The 15,819-nt window shown below is 36.0% G+C and overlaps 1 long non-coding RNA gene across 4 annotated transcripts in view; it reads left to right on the top strand.

Moving 5' to 3' along the window:
- LOC118181616 (uncharacterized) overlaps nt 1–15,819 on the top strand; it is a 976,960-nt gene that overhangs the window by 229,636 nt on the left and 731,505 nt on the right. For 3 of the 4 annotated variants that reach the window (XR_015039873.1, XR_015039860.1, XR_015039859.1), the window contains exon 3: nt 10,067–10,159. The exons of the other annotated variant lie outside the window; for it this stretch is intronic. This is a non-coding gene — a long non-coding RNA (uncharacterized LOC118181616). The remainder of the gene's footprint in view (nt 1–10,066; nt 10,160–15,819) is intronic. 4 annotated transcript variants of the gene reach the window in all.

Here is a 15,819-nt window from a genome sequence, read left to right as displayed (position 1 = left end):
GGTCGCCGGAAAAAACACCGGCACCCAAAGATTATAGCCGTCAGTCGATGTAATGGACTCAAGACACTAAGCATGATGTTCCCCTAGATTTACTTTATAACCTAAATGTGTAATTATAACGCTCTGAATGGTAATGTTTTATCTTAACTGTGTTTTGTTAATTAAAACTATTTAAAAAAGGCCAAATGAGTCTTTCGTTTATAGTAGTTTTGGTTATAAAATTAAATTTCATCCATCGGCCCAGTAGAACGGGAGCTATAGAACTTTTTTATTTGTTCGTGTGCAGAGTGGACGTGTATATCGTTTCATGTTTATGCGGTATATGTGTTTATTAAATCAGAAGTCAAACAACAAAAATTAGCGTAATATTTCCAAACATTTTTTTTACAAGACTAGTTTCGATGGTTTTACCGAACCACCATCCTCAGCTGCAAAACCGCAAATGAACAAGATTTATCTTTTCTAATCATTATTTCCTATCTTGTTCTTTCTTATTTTATCTAATCATTATTTCCTATCTTGTTCATTTGCGGTTTTGCAGCTGAGGATGGTGGTTCGGTAATGCCATCGAAACTAGTCCCGTAAAAAATTTTTTTGAAAATATTACGCTAATTTTTGTTGTTTGACTTCTGATTTAGTATTTATTCGATGTGTTTATTGTTTATAATTTTTTTTAAATTTTATATTTTGCATACTTTTCTTAATTTGAAAAAATATTAATATATACAGGGTATGATTCAAAAGTTTCAAGACTTACATCAGAACTAGAAATTTATTGGACATTTAAGTACAGCCGACTAAAATTCTTCAAAATATGATTCTTCAGCATCATCACAACGCGTCTTTTACTGTTCGTAGCCCTTCTGGAAGGCCTCGGGCGTCATGCTCTCAAGGGCTCTCGTCGAAGCTTGCTGGATCGCGTCGATTGAGTCGAATCGCTTCCCTTTTAGGCCTTTCTTGATTCGGGGGAAGAGGAAAAAGTCACTTGGAGCCAAGTCGGGGCTGTAGGGTGGCTGTGACAGTGTTGTCACGTTGAACTTGACCGATGCCTTCCAGAAGGGCTACGAACAGTGGTAAATGCGCTGGCAGCGCTGTGTTGATGCCGAAGGACCATATTTTGAAGAATTTTAGTCTGCTTTACTTAAATGTCCAATAAATTTCTAGTTCTGAGGTAAGTTTTGAAACTTTTGAATCACACCCTGTATTTTCGCGCAATGTAATAGCAACGTGCTTTGCTACATTCTTTGCTATTTCATTGCAAAACGTTTTAAAGGATTATTCTATAAAGTACGTTTTTTCTAATTACCTCATGCCTTTGGGGCGTAATTGGAAGCAAGTCCGGCTGGCAATCAGGGAGGTCTGGAATTTGTATCCCAGAAACCATTATTGATTCTTCATGTTTCTCACTTTCGAAAAATTCTAAATAATTATATGATGACGCCCGATCTAAAAAACGAAAAAACAAGATGTGGATGATTATTTGTCAACACCAGGATTTGGTGATTGGGTCCCCTCCTTCCTCCTTTAAGTGGGGGAGAATGTAAGGTATTTTACCCTCCTTATAATTTATCTTTGCTGTGTAATTAGAAGCACATACAGCTAGCATTTCGGAGCTCGATTTGGTATTGGAATCCAGGCGAGGCCATTATACAGTTTTTAAATTTAAGAAAGCTTATTTTTTAACAAACAAATTATTGCAATATCATGATTATAAGAAAAGTAGTGCAGCAAAATGAAATAAAGTATTAAAGAATATAAGTATGGTATATGAGAAAAGTAGAAAAAATGGATAAGAGAAAGAATGATGGGTCATTAAATAAATAAATAAATAATATATATATAGAAAGAATATAAGGCTAATCTTTGGAATATGGTAACAGGTAGTTTGGCGACATTTTGGTAAGGCAATAAAGGTTACTAGCTAGGACTTTAGCAGTGTACATGGATAAAGTCAAGAGTGTGCGCAATGCCGTTTTTGTGCAATTCTGGGATGTTTTTTTAAGTGAAAATAGGTCGACGTGTACATGGATACCGTGTATGTGCAACGCGGCAAGCAGTTTGCGATTCTGCACTTTCTCCCAATTTTGCACCTAATCTTCGTCATGATTAAGCACTTTTGTTCCATAAAAGTTCTAGCATAAGCGTAATTCGGCTAGCAGATTGGTGGAAAAAAATGTTGAGTAAAACAAAAACATGCCTTTACTTCGTGAAAACAAAATGGCGTCCAAACAAATACCTGCAGGTTGCTGTAGCAGGGTTGGTCGCCGAAGTTTCGCCAAAAAATCGCCAAGTTACCATAATCCAAAGATTAACCGAATATAATAATAATAATAATATTTATTCTTACCTTGCCTCGCCTCTCATTGGGCACTACAGGTCATTCGTTATTAATTAATTACAAAGCAAATTGCATTTATAAATACAATTTGATGTTGGTTTTTCCAACTTACATTGACTAGTTATATTAATGAAAACAAGTTTGAATAGGAATTTGAATATATGTATGAAAAAGTGAGTTAATTACATATTTATATAAGGCATGCTGTCTTTTACATATCGTCAGGTTTTAACCTGGTATGACTTGTATGATGGTCTTGTTGTCATTGACGAAGCTGACAATCTGTCTTACTTCCTGGAGACCGTAGAAATCCGTTATAATAGAAAGAATATGAATAGAAATAGAAAGAATATGAAAAAACAGAACAATACGCGACAACAGTGACAATTAAATGAAATGATCTGAAAATGATCACAAATAGGGCATTAAATCTTTCGGCACTCGAATACTCTAAGCTCGTAAGAAACTTTCTTAAGCAATTAGCAGGAATTCTTTCAATCAGTTTCGTATGCAGCTCTAGTTCCGGAACACGTCTTCATCTGCTTTTGATGCAAGTGATTGTCGAGGTCAAATCAAGATACATTAAACGACCCTTCTTCGATTCATCGTCTTTTAATGGCGGTAATCCCTTATATTCGAAACGTGTACTTAGTGATTTTAGGCGCATAGGAAAGGGGAAAGAAAAGAAGGGGGGAAAAGAAAACTGTTTGTAAGGCAAGGAAAACGAGTTCCAAAGCTTCCTGGCTGCGCTCCAAGAAGTAGGAGCTCTTCTCCTCAACTCAACTCCTTGGGCACAGGTGGGAAACGGAACGCTTTGGAGCAAAAAAGTAGATATGGTGTTACTTTTCACAGTCATAGATGTATACCTGTGTGGGAAAGAACTGCAGTTAAAAGCAAAACAAAACAAACCAATGCTATAAACGTGCAGTCTAACGATTGGCTGAGCAAGAAGATTGAAAATTACGTCAGTGGGATTTCGAAACAAGATGCTCGCTCATTTTATTCGATTACAGATAAGCGTCTTCAATTATGTATGAGAGAACCTACATCTGAGGTACTTTATTATAATGCGCGAAACTGTACGGAAACTTTTATTGGCTTCGTAAATCTGTTATATGTGTTTTAGCAATGCATCGCATCAAAGTGGGTTCTGACCCTTTTTTTAAAATAATGTGCTAAAGCTCTACAATGCATTATTTCTTGAGAGGCTTATAGTAAACATTTATGCTGCTAGCTTAAAATATCTTAGAAACTCAATTTTCAGAATATTATATTTCCAAAGGGTTTTCCGTAATTCGTTTTTAAAACATTCTGAATCTGAATTCTATCATTTACCACGACATTATACATTATATTACTAAAAGAAAACTATTTTATATAAATACTTCTATTCGTATGTATTCCACTATTGTAAAAAAATCTGATGTGTGCACCACATCACTTCCTTGTACGGAATATTAAATTATACGCGTTTTTTCTTGCATTTCATTTAAACGTATTAGATTAAATTAAACCCAATTCGCCGACAGCGCATAAACCACAATAGAATAAATGCATTCTTTAAAATTCACTTTGTTTACCATAGCGACACTCTGGCGCTAGGTTTACTTAACAGTATTATATTTCGTTCATATTATAACTCAGAATGCACAAAATTTATATCATTTAAAGAATTATCTAATCGTTGCCACATTTTCTATTCAAATACTATAACAAAGCTAGAACGATGTATAAAAGAAATTAAGCAATCAAAACAAAAAAGAAACAGTTTTTCACAGACGATTGAGTATTTCTCATTCAATTAATTCAGTTTTAACTTCGCGACAAGGCAAAAATACATAAAAACTCAAAATATCTGTATTAAAAATTACGAAATAAATCTTAAATGCTTATGTCCTCAAAAAAATTCCAGAAAGGATTGAGCATGATTTAAATTATAAATGAAGGCGTTATCTTTGTTGTTGCGAAGCTACGTTTCTCTAGATTGGCAACAAATCCGCTATCCTGCTGTTTCAAATGTAAACAAGAGCAATGGCCGCCATCAAAAACGTTATTAGGCTTAGCGGCACTTAAACAATTTTAAAATTGTTGATAATTCTAAAAATATTGCATACAGATTTACTAAAGGCATAAAAACATTAACCGGAAGATAAGAACAACATAATTCAATCATTTTTAAAGCATAAAATGTACAATTTACAACATATAAGAGTAAAGCAAGTGAGATCACTGAGCCGGGTAACAGAGTGGATATATATATAAATATACTTATATACGTTTGGTGCTACCGATTGCAACCAAAATACGAGAAGCACATCTACATGTTATAGCAGTCCTATATACAAAATTTCAACGTTCTGATTCTACTCGTTTTTGAGTTATGCGAGATACGTAAGTACGCACGTACGTACATACGTTCGTACAGACGCCACGAAAAATTCTCTTCAGAATTCAGTTTAAAGCAGTTTTATAATTTTTATGGAGGAAAAGAGTGTTTTATTCTGTCCTTACATACAGATATCACGGAAATACATCGTTAAATTGCATTTGAAAGAGGTCAAAATGGGATATTTTCGTTGAAATATGCTGCCTGAAACTTTTCGCGATTACAATACTTTCTTTTTACCTCGTACAAGGAAGTAAAAAATGGTAGTGACAGATTATATTTTGTCATTTTAGTGTGCCCTCGATTTTTTAACGAGTGAAATAAGGCTTAATTAAAATGACCAATGGACTTAAATTTATCTGTCCAACGTTCAAGCCTTGTTTTCAGTCCATGATATTTTTCGAATAATTTTTTGATGTGTTAATATTGTTGTTAACTCTCGTCGAACGCATGGAGAGAATTAATTTTTTTTACACTGCTCGATAAACCCTCTCAGATTGTTTTTGATTACTTTCATTTTCGAATTAAATATCTGATGTGAACAACCACATGACTTCCTTGTCCAAACCTGTGAAGCAATACACATTTTTTGCAGCATTTATTTTTCATTCAATCAATTCAGTTTTCCCTTCACGTCAAGGCAAAAATACATAAAAACTCAAAATAATTTCATTAAAAATTGTAAAATACAGAAAACCATAAAAAAAAACAAATACGTTTAAAACATTTAAAAAATTTTTTAGAATTAAAATTAGAGTTCCTATTAAAAAACAAGCTATTCATCCAGCGGGCAGGAAGATAAAATTTTCGGTGCACGAAATTAAAAGTTACGTTTTGGTCCCACTCTGTAAAATGACACCGAAGTTGGTGCGCCATTAAACTTAATTAACTTGTCTATTAATAGTTTCAAATATAAACAAAATACAGCCTCTTTACACATAGCGCCACTTAAATTTTTAATTTATTGATAATTCTACAACTAATGTTATAAAAAAACAAATCATGCCTTTTATAGGGGACCGGAATGTAATGTCGTTTCTGCGCATGGCGACAACAACATGCTAATGGCAGAAGTGGAAGCAAATCTATGTCAAACACTTGGTCGACCATCCAAGAAAATTTAAAGCAGAATGGAAAAATAAGCAAAGCAGGTGTTTGTGTCCCCCATAATCTGTCCAAAAAGAACAAAGCCAACCTATCCATCACTTGCAACGTATTGCTTCAACGACACCATACAGAACCGTTTTTTGATCGTTTGATTAGTGGAAACAAAAAAATAAGTCCTATATGATAATCCAAACCTCAAAAGGCAGTTTTAATAGGGATTACAAAGGGTTTACATCCCAAAAAGACGCTTCTGTGTGTTTGGTGGAGTATTAGCGGAATTGTTCATTTTGAATGGCTGAAACCTGGACAAATTGTTAATGCAGACCTTTATTGTGAAGAATTGGATGGACTGAACAAATCTTTAATCAAAAAATATCAGTTGTCAACAGAAAAGGCATCATTCTGCAACACGACAATTCAAGACCGCACTGTGCAAAACGAACACTGTAAAAAATGAATGAATTGGGGTGGGAGGTACTGCCATACTCACCCACCATACTCGGCCGATATCGCAGCATTGGATTTCCATTTATTCGGATCCCTACATCATTTTCTTAGAGGCAAAAACTTTTAAATTTGGATAATGTCCAAAATGTCATCTCGAGATATTTTATCCAAAAACCAATTGATTTTTATCGGTCCGGGATTGAAAATCTGCACATTAGATGGCAAAGGGTTCTTGATAACGAGGGTTATTATATTATTGATTAAAAATAAACACTTGTTAAAAATGTATTCGTTTAAATTTAATGTAAGAAAGCGACATTACTTTCCGGTCCTCCTATTATATACACTGGTGTGCAAAAATTAAGGACGAAGTCGAAAAATTAGCATATCAGCTGAACGAAGAGGCAGAGCGGACAGGAAGACCAATCAGGAGATTAAGTAAGGTGATGTACTGTAGCACATGCGCAGATATGCAAGTAGACGTAATGGGGGAGTGTTTGAGTAGTATAAAGCATGTTGTCGGTGTAAGATCAGTATTTCTGCAAAGAGATTGCACGCCGTATAGCAGTTAAAATCACGCCGAGTTGCTGCCTCAGCGAGAAATGGCGAATAATCAATCTGTTAGACGACATCTGGATGCTTTTACCCGAGGTCGAATCATTGGGAAGTTGGAGGAAGGCCGCAGTGTGACAAGTGTGGCTGCAGAGTTCGGAATTGCTCACAGCATCGTTTCACAACTTTGGAGACAATTTCAAACTACAGGAACAGCTATCCGGGGGTTTAGTAGTGGTCGTCCACGAGGAACCACACCCGCAGATGACCGGTATATTGCCTTACAGGCCAGAAGAAACAGGCGGCAGACAGCGGGAGAAATCGCTAGACACACGACACAGGCGACTGGACGACCGATATCGCGTTTTACCGTGGCCAGAAGACTGCACGGTGGTGGTCTGTTTGCACGACGCCCTGTACGGTGTGTACCTCTAACGCCTGCCCATCGGAGAAGGCGTTCTCTGTGGTGCCGGGAACACCGGAATTGGAGAGACAATGAATGGGGACGAGTACTCTTTACAGATGAGAGCAGATTCAGTCTGAGTAGCGATTCTCATCGCATACTCATCTGAAGAGAGCGGGGAAGCCGCAATCATCCCTCGAACATCATTGAAAAGGACAGGTAGGGAGGTGGCGGTGTTCTCGTTTGGGTAGGCATCATGCTTGGTAGTCGTACAGACCTTCCCATCTTCGACGCAGGTTCAGTCAACGGGACCCGTTATTGTAACGAGATTCTTCTTCCATATGTGCGTCTTTTTAGAGGCGCTGTGGGTCCGCAGATCCTTTTCATGGACGACAATGCACCATGCCATCGCACAGTAGCTGCCGAACAGCTCTTAGAGAGTGAGGATATTGAACGTATGGATTGGCAGGCACGATTTCCGGATCTCAATCCCATCGAGCATGTATGGGATTTTCTAGGCAGACGCTTGGCAGCTCGTACCTTACCACCAGTAACGATTCCGGAGCTTCGATTGGCGCTGCAAGACGAATGGGCAGCAATGCCTCAAGAACTCATTGACACCCTCATTCTCAGCATGGGCAGACGCTGTGAAACCTGCCTAGCAGTCAGGGGAGATCATATCCCCTATTAAAGACCGGATGTTTCTTGCTGGACACCCATCACAGGGATGTTTCGGCCTTCAGTCGCATTGCGCTCCATGGTACTTTTTCAATAACTCTTCTTTTTATCCCTCTGATTTCTCTTTTAGTAAGTGTTGCTTACATTACTCATGTCCTTACGTATTGGAGATCTTACGGTATTAAATGTGTTGATTTGGGAAGCTTTTGTACAAAGTTATATTGAAAAAACCGTCTCGTCCTTAATTTTTGCACACCAGTGTAGGTTTCGCGCGGCCGATTGCAACGGAAAAGAGAATTACACAATTATAAGTTAGAGCAGTCTTATATACAAAATTTCAACGCTCTGTGGCGAATCATTTTCGAGTTATGCGAGATACATACATATATACGTACAGACGTCTCCAAAAAAATGTCTTCTGAAACCATTTAAAATTCATTTTACTATCCCTTTTGGTAAATATAGTGCATTATTTTGTCCGTACAAATGTGTCATGCAAAAAATCGTCTAAATGAGTCGACAGCTGTCAAAATGGTTATTTTCGTTGAAATATGAGACCCCGAAATTTTTTGCGTTTAAACTGCTGTGAAAAGTGGGAAACTAATGCTCTGTAAACGTAAACATAGATCAGCTGACTGCTTCGACGCACACATTTGTTTTCTTTTTTCTAATATAAGAAGATAAAAAGCTATGGAAACTGTGTACGCTTTCATGGATATCATAGGTTTATTTGTATACTTAGTATTAGTACTTGCTTCATATTTGACAGCGCAAGGTTTTGATTTATTTCAGCACTCTAGCCATTTATTCTGTGCATTAGAAACTGGAGTTGTAATAAGCCCTTGGGAAGAAAAGGACTTTGATATAAGTTCATCCATAAAATCTACGTTGTTAAATCTCTGATACTGCAGTTCTTGTGCAATGTAACTAGTTCAGCGGTAAAGTAATCTGGATCTCTAAACTTCTTTCCTTATCTTTTGCGAGTGGCTATTTTAAATGCCTCTGTAGACTTGTATTTTCTCCGTTTCTCCTAAGGTGCACTTCTTAGTTTTCTTCCGTTTAATGTATAATATTTTTTGGTGAATAAAAGGCATACAGTGTTCTTTATCCATGAGAGCCGCAGTTTAAAGATCAAATATTCTGTTGTAATATCGAGAGGCCCCACCTTTTTAGGAAGTGTGGTAGTGACTGCTACTAAGTGTGAATTTACACAGATACGTAAGAAGGGTTTAAAGCCCATTTTATTCAACTTTTAAAATAACAGCTGCGTCCACTTGACGCAGCTGTTATTTTATGCTGTTATTTTATGTGATGTAGAAATGAAAAATAATGACTGGATGAATAAAATAGCGAGATCACTATCCACGAGGCTCTGCGATAACCGCGTTCTAACATTACCGCTGAGATTCAGCGACCGCAGAGATTTACTGATTAAGCAGTTGAAAGATCCAGCAAAATCTGCCGAGATAGGCACACAGGCCGACACACGCGGTTCTTAAATTCTACTTAGCAACATTTCCAAGTAATCTTGGACAGCAGGTTACAATCGTGGTAAAATTAATTCAGTTACCTCCGTGTCGGGTTTCTTTCCATATAGCATGTCTGTCAGTTTAACTTTTCGCAGAATAAAGTCCGTCAAATCTTCCATATTACGTTGATAAAAACTATAAAGTTCGGCTTCTAGCTTTGCTTGGTCTTTCACTATGCGGAAGGCCTTTAATAATGATGTTTTAAAATTTTCAAAGGTGTATGCTTGGCCACCGAATTATCCAAATAAAACTTTCCCTATATGCTTCCACCATAGTGAGGCCTGTCCTCTTAGTGTACAACATGGTTTCAAATAACAATACCTGGAGTTCCATTTCGAATGGTTGAACGGATAGCCCGCTAGTCGTTCATACATCGGGAAAGTTTTTTTATTACCACCCTGTATAACAGATACCCGACAAATAAAGTGGGTAATCAATTGAATTAATCAAGAACGAAAGTTAGAGGTTCGAAGGCGATCAGATACCGCCCTAGTTCTGCGCATGTCAGCAACCATGTTGTTTGGCAGTTTTTGTGGTGTGTTTTAAAGTCTTCATTATTTTGTGCATATTGGTTTTGTGGTATTTAAAGCGCATTTTACTCATTTATCTTGTGTTCTGGTTTCTAGAAATGTGCCACTTGTATCAAGATAATGATTATTTTTGAAGAAATGAATGTTTGAGTATTCCATTAACACGGAACGCCCCTTACGCATGCACGGGTAAGTTTATGATGATTACTTGCTAAATATACCTTGCAAATTTATTTTGATTGTTGATTTGTATTCAGTATTGTGATTTTTACTTATATATTTAAAAGCACGATTCCAACTTATATGATTTTTTTGTAATAAATGTTTAAAGTTTTAGAGTGAGCTAAGACTAACGAGGCCGACTTTTGTTTACACTTGAAGATCTAAGTAGTACTTGCATTAACTCATTTGGTGCATAATATGTTTGTCTTTCGGCCCGATGAAAGGAAGTTTTGATACATTTTGGTTCACCAAAATTGAAGTTTCCTTGCCCGTTGGTCAATTTGCTCAATTTTCATGCCAGAACTTTGGTTTTAATTTTAAAAATTAGTTTGGATTATTCTAAGGCCTTCTAACTTATTATTTATGGAAAGGATTGATTATTGAACTATTTATGGATTTTTGATTTATTTTAAAGATTGATGTTTTAGTGTTTTTAATTATTTCCCTTACAGCAGTTTTTATTGGATTTTATTTATTACATTTTACCTCACTAATTAAAGAAAATGAGAGAGACAAAGAAATGTCAGACATAGTTAAGGAAATGTATAGAATAATAGACGAACTTAAAACAAAACGGGTTTCTAAAGATTTGGTTACAGAACTTAACTTACAAGTTGATGCTATTATATAAAATGGGCTCATAAGATGTCTCTCAAGATTATGGAGATGGAAATGGTCAAGAGCAATGAGGAGACACTATTAGAATTTAAAGATGAGATAAAACAAATGATTGCAGATAAACTAGATGGTAAAAGAAATAAAGATAGTGATGAGGTCCTATTGAGTGGTAAAATTAAGGATGTGAAAAATTCAAAAAGCGCTAAAGCGAATGCATTGATTATGAAACCGGTTACCGATGATATTGATGTCTACGATGAGCTAAATACTCAAATCCAACCACACGAAATAGGTGTAAAGAGCTTTAGCTTTTACAGGAGAAAAACGGTGATATGGTTATCAATTTTAAAGATAGATCCGATGTTTCTAAAATTGAAAAAGACATTTTGGATAATGTACAATTTAAAACTTTGGTCCGTACACGTCGCAGTAAATTTATGAAGCCAAAAAGTATTATTTATAATGTTAGTGATTTGGTTGAAGAAAATTTAATAATTATTAAAATGTCATCAACATAACATATAATTTTAGCATTCAAAACATTAAAATCAGTTAGAAGTGGGTTCACTATTAGGGCCCAGAACAATGAAGCAGTACATGATCCCTGAGGCCATCCTATATAAATTTGTTGTTCAACTCTCTGAAATGCCTGTAAAAATAATTTGGTACTATTCCGTTTCGAGGGCCGTAAAAAATCGCCAAACTATTGTTGATGCCAATGCTGTCAAAAATAATTGCGGCAAGAAAGGAAGTATAATAGTAAATAACTATCTAAGATTGATGTTTTAATTTAGATGAATGGTTAATTTCATATAATACTTTTTATTATTATAATTTATATGAAAAAAGCTAAACATGACCGAATGGAAGCATAAGAACTATTTCAGGTTATTATTTATGTAAAAATTGCTAAACATAACTGAATGGATGCCTGCATCGCTGTTTCGCTACCGACTTATCGCTAAAGCATAATTTCATCTCGTTGGTTGTTCAAACGTAATTTTCTATAATGAATGATGCCTTTTCTTTGAAAATATTCAGAATCGGAATTCAAAAGTGCAGAATCGCTCACTTATTTGTTTGCCGCTTTTTACAAGCGTAAAAACAATTGGATTTTTGTCAATTTTCTTTTATTTTTTTAAGTGAAAATAGGTCGATGTGTACATAGATAAAGCCAAGGGTGTGCGCAGTGCCCTTTTTATACAATTCTGGGATTTTTTTTTAAGTGAAAATAGGTCGATGTGCACATGGATACCGAGTATGTGCTATTCTTAAAAACGCGTCAAACAGTGGGTGATTCTGCACTTTACCCAAAATTCTATTGCCGACTTTTCGTCATGGGCAATTCCCAAATTGTTAAATCCATAGGATATTAAAAAAGGATTTTAAATCAAAAAAAGATTTAAAAATTAAACTAGTATTTCAATGGCGTCTTAAGAAATATAGAACTATATAAACTTACGCAATCTGAAATCAGCGCGTACGCTAGATTTGGCGCGCTGTTAAATGGGCGCGTTTGCTAGATTTGGCGCTTTTACGCACACATTTTCGCTACAATTTTTTACGGTCCTCAAAACGGAATAGTACCAATAAGTTTCCTATTCCTAAAATAATCTTTGATAACCATAATACTGAATTTTCCTATATTATTCAACACGGAAGACCATCTGACAGAGTCAAACGCAGTTTTGACGTCAAACGACACAACAGCGAGATGTTCCACTTTCTTCAAGTCCCGAGCTGTTGTAATCGCATTATATAAGGCAAGATCTGCCGACCTCCCCCTACTGAATCCATATTGGCAATCTGCAAGTAGGTTCTTATTATTAATTACATAGGAAAATCTTTTGACAATTAATTTATCAAAAATTATAGCAAATATCTTTAATATGCAAATAGGACGAAACCTACTTTCATCTTTTGATGATAAAACCAGTCTTCCGACCATCCATGTATCGGCAAAAACATGTAGCCGCAAACATTTATTATAGAGCATAATAAAGAATGAGGGGTACTTTATGAAAAGACACTTAACAAGTTTTGCACCAATTTCATCAAGGCCTGGGGCAGACCCATCTCTAAGCTTCACTATAACTTCATGTATCTCTTCATAAGTGAAAACCGGCTTTTTGTCACAGACTTGGGAAAGATTAATATCTTCAACAATATCTTCTCTATCAATAGTTTCAATATTGAGTGCATCTTTAATAATACGTCTATATTCCTCTTCTATATTTAACGCAATCCTGTTCTCATTATCTCGTATAATAGTAAGATTTTCTAATTTTACCTGTATCCACCTTGAAGAGACCCTCATAGTATTCCTCATTTTGAAGGAAAGTAGAATTATTAAGTCATTTTTAGCCTTCTTAACACACCTTTTATATGAGGCCAGGCATCTCTTATATTCGATCTTTCTTACGATTCTGATTTCTTCCACCAAGCCTTTAAACTGACAGCTTTTTCTTAAAGCACGGATCTTTCTTCTAAACCGATTTAAATCCTGATTCCACCATGGAGATCTTTTTCTCTACTTAATGGTGTTTGATTGGAAAAAATACAAGAAATTTTTGTAAAAGTTGAAAGAAAACTTATGGACTGGAGCGAAATCGAGAATATCCAATTTAATATTGAAAGGACATTCGGACTGTTTTTCCCTAGAGGTGAGGTTAAGACACATGCACCGAAATTGAAATTTAATGGGCATAATATCAAATTTCAAAATAGTATAAAATATCTTGGTGTCATCATAGATGAAAAACTGAATATTATTGAACATTTTAAATGTATACATAGAGATATTGAGAAAAATTTTACAGTTTTATAGATGCAATTTTAATGGTGACATTTTACATAAAAAAGCATGTATATTGAAAAAGATTTTTAACTGTGTAATATTGCGTAAGATTTTATATGGAATGGATGCTTGGGGCGCCATGTCAGGGAAAATGATTAGATTACGGAATAAACTGAATATGTGGCAGAGAGGTTGGATGCTGGCTGTTACAAGAGCCTTTCGTACCATCTCCACTAAAGTTGTCTTCGTACTGGCAGGGGCCCACCAGCGGCCGAGCGGTAAAGTCGCTGAACACTGGTAGTTCGGTTTGAGGTTCGAATCCCGCGAACGGGCTGGCTGCATGGGCGTTTTCGTGGTTTTCCCCATGTGTAACGTGTATACGAGCCAGTTTCCCTTAGAAAGTCCTCCACGAAGGCATCCCTCCCCTTAGGCAGATAGCCCTCGAGGCTTTTCCATAATTACACACACACGTACTGGCAGGCATTCCGCCTCTCTCGTTCTCTTATGAATTCTATTATCAAAAATTTTTATTGTCGAACAACCTCGTCAACGACATACAACTAGAAGGGATTAGCATTCAGAGTGATGCTTTTCAGTGTTTTGATGAAGAAAGTATACACACTAAAGATAAAATTTTCATTACATTTGATTGCAATTATTTGAAATACCAAGAAATAGATGTTTATACTGATGGCTCAGGACTCGAGGGTGGTGTAGGTTGTGCATTTGTGGCTTTCTTCTACGGAACTGATATTTTCAACAATAGGACTAAATTACATAATATGAACTCAGTTTACCAGGCAGAGACTTATGCTATATATGATGCCCTTAAATGGATAGAAAAGACGTTGAAAATTAAGTATAACATTAATTTTTACTCTAAAATTCCATTGGATAAAAGCACACTCAGGACAAAAGGGGAACGAGAGGGCGGATGCCTTAGCAAAATCTGTTGCTCTTGATGAGGAAGTTGTTACAAGCTATATTCCAGACTCTTAAGAGAAAGTCAATTTCTGCTTTACGTGCTAATAAAGAGAAATGGAGACTAGGCTGGGGATCGTACGAGAAAAATCAAGGTCTACTAAAGAATATTAAAATTGGAAAGAATATGGATATTTATAAAGATACTGATGTAAATCAGTTAATGACCGGTCATGGCCTACCTTAACCCGGCCTACCTTAACCGGTTTGGGCTTCAAGAAAATGACTTATCTGTAACAAGAAGGGAGATGCATATCATTTCTTTGAAGACTGTTTACTTACTGGGAGCGCAAGGGGGAATTATAAGAAGAAAGATAACAGTGATTTTAAGGAAAATTATAAGAATATAATGTAACACAGTAAGACTATTATGAAGATTTTAAATACAAATAAACAGGCCTTGGGAATTTTTGTATGAGTGTTAGTATATGTGTTGTTCGATTGAATGTATTATGTGTTTTATGTGCCGTATTTTAATTTATGTTAATAACCTCATTATTTATTATTTTATTATGTTCGTTATTATGAGTGATATAGGTCTAGTGATAATATGAATTTCAATGTTCGTTTTTATTACTTCGTTTAGTTTTCATTATACTAACCTTTTTAGTTACTCGGTTACTGGGGATTTTGGTTTTCCGGAGCTTTAATCTTTTTAAGAGAAGTAAGCCAGCACTTGTTATTTTGTTTTGAACACGACCGGATCGCTGGCTTCGTCGTTTGTTGTTGGACGGGCTAGCTCCCATTACAAGTCATACGACTGAGGTACACTCATTCAGGTGGGCTGGGGGCTGCGCCCCCCTTACTCTTACCCGACAAATAAAGAACCATACAGAGGGGCAAAACGCATGGCTTGTGGGAATCATTCTGTTAAATGGTAAGCTGAGTTCCACAAGGGTCCATTTTGAGTCCCACACTTTGCAACATTTATCCGAATGACATTCCTAGTACTTCCAACACTGCTCTTGCAATGTACGCTGATGACACAGCGCTTCTTGCACAAAGTGCATTACTTAATCCAGTGGCCCAACACTTACAAAACCATATGCATACATGGCTAAAACAATGGAGAATCCAAATCAACGTAGATAAAACTGTAGCGATCATGTTCACAAAAAGGAAAAATATTTGGAAAAATCTTAAATTTTACGGTAGCACCTTGTCCTGGATTAAGCAAGTCTCATATCTTGAGGTGATCCTCACAAAGACACTCACATGCTAACCACATGTA

This window comes from Stegodyphus dumicola, chromosome 2, assembly GCF_044657685.1.
Source record: "Stegodyphus dumicola isolate Sdum_Otavi_A_Nest chromosome 2, ASM4465768v1".
Lineage (NCBI taxonomy): Eukaryota > Metazoa > Arthropoda > Arachnida > Araneae > Eresidae > Stegodyphus > Stegodyphus dumicola.
Note: the sequence above shows the minus strand (reverse complement) of the source record. Positions and strands in the feature narration are given on the sequence as shown.